Source organism: Gorilla gorilla, chromosome 15 (genome assembly GCF_029281585.2).
Source record: "Gorilla gorilla gorilla isolate KB3781 chromosome 15, NHGRI_mGorGor1-v2.1_pri, whole genome shotgun sequence".
Lineage (NCBI taxonomy): Eukaryota > Metazoa > Chordata > Mammalia > Primates > Hominidae > Gorilla > Gorilla gorilla.
The window spans coordinates 65,271,914-65,277,095 of NC_073239.2; the positions used below are offsets into that span (position 1 = coordinate 65,271,914).

The following is a 5,182-nucleotide window of genomic DNA, read 5'->3' on the forward strand; positions in this document are numbered from 1 at the left end:
CATATACACCATGGAATACTATGCAGCCATAAAAAATGATGAGTTCATGTCCTTTGTAGGGACATGGATGAAATTGGAAATCATCATTCTCAGTAAACTATTGCAAGGACAAAAAAACCAAACACTGCATGTTCTCACTCATAGGTGGGAATTGAACAGTGAGAACACATGGACACAGGAAGGGGAACATCACACTCTGGGGACTGTTGTGGGGTGGGGGGAGGGGGGATGGATAGCATTAGGAGATATACCTAATGCTAAATGACAAGTTAATGGGTGCAGCACACCAACATGGCACATGTATACATATGTAACTAACCTGCATATTGTGCACATGTACCCTAAAACTTAAAGTATAATAAAATAAAATAAAATAAAAACTTCTTGATTTATACCTTAATTTTATTATTTACCTAAATAATAGGCATTTAGAAGCAGAGTATTCAATTTCCATTCAATTGTATAGTTTTGGGTGAATTTCTTAGTCTTAATCAGTAATTTGATTGTACTATAGTCTGAAAGACTGTTATGATTTCAGTTCTTTTGCATTTGCTGAGGAATGTTTTACTCCCAATTATGGATTGATGTTAGAATATGTGCCATGTAGCAATGAGAAGGTATATTTTGTTGTTTTTGGGTGGAGAGTTCTTTTAATATTTATCAGGTCCTTTTGATCCAGTGTTGAATTCAGGTCCAGAATATCTTTATTAATTTTCTGCCTCAAAGATATGTCTAATATTGTCAGGTGTTAAAGTCTCCTACCATTATTGTGTGGGAGTCTAAGTCTCTTTAAGGTCTCTAAGAACTTGCTTTATGAATCTGAATGTTCCTGTGTTGGGTGCATGTATATTTAGGATAGTTAGATCTTCTTGTTGAATTGAAGCCTTTACCATTAGGTAATGGCCTTCTTTGTCTTTTTTGACATTTGTTGGTTTAAAGTCTGTTTTGTCAGAAACTAGGATTGCAACCCTGATGTTTTCTGTTTTCCATTTTCCTGGTAGATTTTTCTCTAATTCTTTATCTTGAGCTTATGTATGTCATTGCATGTGAGATGGGTCTTTTGAAGACAGCATACCAAAGGGTCTTAGCACTTTATCCCACTTGCCAGTTTGTGTCTTTTAACTGGGACATTTAGCCCATTTATATTTAAGGTTAGTATTGCTGTGTGAAGATTTGTTCCTGTCATCACAATGCTAACTGGTTATTTTGCAGACTTACGTGTTTACTTTATAATGTCACTGGTCGGTGTACTTCAATGTGTTTCGTAGTGACTAGTAATGGTGTCAGTGTTTCCTTTTCATATTTAGTGCTTCCTTCAGGAGCTCTTGTAAGGCAGGTCTGTGGTAACAAATTTCTCAGCACTTGTTTGTCTAAAAAGGATCCTATTTCTCCTCAGCTTTTGAACTTCTAGGTTGGAATTTCTTTTCTTAAAAATGTTGAATATTGACTCCCAATCTCTTCTGGCTTGTAGGGTGTCAGCTGAGAGGTCCACTCTTAGTCTGAGAGCTTCCCTTTGTGTGTGACCTGGTCTTTCTCTCTAGCTGCCTTTAACATTTTTTTTCTTTCATTTTGACCTTGGGGAATCTGATAATTATATATCTTGGGGATGATCTTCTTGTGAAGTATCTTACAGGGATTCTCTGCATTTCCTGAACTGAATGTTGGCCTCTGCAGCTAGGTTGGGGAAATTCTCTTGGATGACAACCTGAAATATGTTTTCTGGGTTGGTTGCATTCTCCCTATCTCTTTCAGGTTCAGCAGATTCCGTTTCTTTGCATAATCCCATGTTTCTAAGAGGTTTTGCTCATTCATTCTCCTTTGTTTGTCTCTATTGTTGTCTGCCTATCTTATGTCAGGAAGTCATTCTTCAAGCTCTGACATTCTTTCCTCTGTTTCGGCTGTTCTGCTATTAATATTTGTAATTTCATTATGAAATTCTTGTGTTTTTCAGCTCTGTCAGTTCAGTTACATCCTTCTCTATACTGGCTATTTTGTCTGTCAGCTCATTGAATTCTTATCTTGATTTTTAGCTTTCTTGCATTGGGTTAGAATGTATTTCTGTAGTTCAATTAACTTTGTACCTATCCATTCTGAATTCTACTTCTGTCATTTCAGCCATAAAAATATGGAATACTTCACAAATTTGCAAGTCATCATTGCATAGGTGCCAAGATAATCTTTTCTGTGTCATTCCAATTTTAGTATATGTCCTGCCAAAATAAGCACTGTCCTTCAATTTTTAAGAGTTCTTTAAATAATAAGGATATTAACCCTGTGTCCATGGTATAGCCTGTGAATATTATCTACTAGTTGTCAACAGTATTTCGCCTGGTTTATGATTCACTTTGCAATGCATTTGTTCAGGGAATCAGATTTATAGCTCTTTCTTTCATTTCCTTTGGATTTGAGTCAGAGTTCTATACCATTGTTAAAGAGTAGTTTGCCTAAGTTTCTTCTAGTATTTGTATGGTTTTCTTTTTACTTTTAGTTACCTAAGTTATTTGGAGTTTACTCTTTTATATGGTATGAGATATGGGCCAAATTTTATTTATATGGCTACAGGTTTTTCAGCATCATTTATTTAAAAATCCATCTTGCCCCAGTGGTTTAAGATGCCATTTTATAATATGCTAAATTTCTCTATGTGCTGGGGTTAATTTCTGTACTTTCTCTTGTACTCCATTGCCATGTTTGCCTGTACATTGCTAATTTAATTTTACAGTTAGTGTATCACATGTTTTAGTGTTAGAGCAGAGCTACTTTCCTATCATAAATATATTTTTCAAAATTTCCTGGCTATTCTTGCATGTTTATTTTTTCATATTAACTTTAGTTCACAATTTGATTCACTCCCTACAATAGTTTGTTGGCATTTGTATTCTTACTGCATTCACTTTATAGATTAATATATGGAGAATTGTTATCTTTTAAATATTGTGTTGTTGTTTTAATTCTATTTCTGTACCCTTTAGTGTTGTCCTAACATTTTTCTATATAAGATTTGCACATTTCTTGTTAACTTTTTCTAAATATTTAATATTTATTATTGCTATTATAACTAAAGTTTTCCTACCAATATGTCATCTATTATTTCTGAGTAAAAAACAATTGATTTTTGATAATTAATTTTATATTCTGCTACTTGACCGAATTATTTTACAATTTGACTTAGTTTTAACATTGATTGTTGCTATCATTGTTTTATGGTGCCTCTCCTATCATCTCAAAATAGAGACTAGCTTTTTCTTTACCCCTTTTTGCACCACTAATTAATTTATCCTGCCTATTTGCATTGGATAATAATACCAATACAATAATAGTTGACATAGTAGGCATCTTTTTCTTGTCTCTGATCTAAGTTATAATACCTGGAGTGATATTAAAGAGAATACTGCAGGGACTCAGTAAGATAAAGTAATTAATTTCACCCCATCTTTCCCATTGAAAGAAACTATAAAACCTGGACAGAATGAAAAAAGAAGCTATTTGATGATAACTACATGCAAACAAACAAGCAAACACATAACCAAACCTAAATCTAAACCCTGTACCTTGTATACAAATTAACTCAAAATGTATCACAAGTCTAAATGTAAACACAGAAAATGTATCTGTGGCCTAGGATTAATCAAAGCGTTATTCATGACACCAAAAGCATGATCCATAAGCACCTCCTCCCCCCAGTCATTATTGCAAAATTTAGGGGTTTTTGTTTGTTGTTTGGGGAAGGATTATCAGTCCTCTCTTGTCCCGTAGAATCCAAATAAGGTCTTCTTTTTCTTCTTTTCTCCTTCATCATCCTATTGCCAAAAGGTGCTTCTGCCTTCTTGTTTGCCCCATTTTCTCCCCCAGAAGCTATGCCTTTTTAAATTTCCCTTTGAGTCTATTGTATCCCTTTACATGGCATGGGCCATTGTAAGTTATAATTGCCCCTTTAAATACTGCCTCCCCCTAAATCATATATGTATATTTTAAACTCCTTCCCTTGTAGTTAATGTCACAATCTGCTCAGATGACATTTATGCAGTATTTTAGATTTAGAATGGATTGAGTATTTTTAGTGTCCATTGCAAATCATCTTTAGGCTCCTTTGGCTAATCTCCCTGTTTTATCTTTCCCACAGTTTTTTACATTCCATCTTTGCTTGCCACAAAGCCTTGTGTCTGTGCAAGAGCAGTGTGGCAGCCTGAGAGATCTGCACTGGGATTTGGTGGGATATTTTTCTCTTTTTACAGATATTTACAATTTCAGCGTTGTATTCAAATTATGTTTTAGGCATACATTTGCATAATTTAACTTTCACTTTTGATTTTTTAAGAATAAAAAGAGAACTTTCCTTTTTTTTGATTTGGAAAGGAAAATTTTGGACATTATATGGCAACCATTATCCTTAGTTATCCAGAAGGATTGCTGAATTCAATTTCCTCATATTGGGTTAAGTATTTGCGTTTATATTCCTAGCAGATATTATCCTCTAATTTTATTTTCTAATAAAGTGTTCATTAGATTATGATGTCAAATTTTTCCTGATATTATAAAATGTCTCCATTACAAAGTTAGGGTAAGATAGGCACATCATCATCTTGAAAACTTTGCTATTACAGAAAGTAAGAAAATGCTGCTAAAATAATAATAATCAGAAAACACATGGGGGCATATTATGAGGACATAGGAGGCAGTTGTAAGAGACACTTAACAGGCAAATCCAGGAAAACTTAAACATCAAAGTAGGAATCCAAGAATATGTAACAATCATAAATAAATAGGCAGGTAAATGAATGGGGGGAAGAGTGCTTCTTGAAGTACGATATCCATTGCCAGTTGGTAAATGTTAAGCAATTGCAGAAGATGGAAAAATACAATTTTGTAACAATTATAGTGAAGATTGGTTTAGGCAAGAGTGATGAATGGTTGCTATAGCTAGGAAGATTTTTTAAATGAGATATAGGATATTTGCATGGTGTCCAAGTGCTTTCCTACAGATTCCTTATTAGTTGCAATGAAAAATAGTAATACTAAGAAAAGTAACACAACAACTTGATTGAGTGTAAAAATTAACATCAGCTGTGAGGGGCAGATTGACATAATATGCCTTTCAATGTGATACCCTTTGAAGGACACAGCATTATTTAGGTAATTTTTAAAACCTGGAACGAAACACCTGAATCTAATCCTGGCAAAC

General features: G+C 34.0%; 1 non-coding gene across 1 annotated transcript; it reads right to left on the reverse strand.

The window, feature by feature from the left end:
• Nucleotides 1-2,119: 2,119 nt before the first annotated feature.
• Nucleotides 2,120-2,226, reverse strand: LOC115930621 (U6 spliceosomal RNA). Its single transcript, XR_004067246.1, has one exon. It is a non-coding gene; the product is annotated as a U6 spliceosomal RNA (small nuclear RNA).
• Between the last annotated feature and the right edge of the window lie 2,956 nt (nt 2,227-5,182).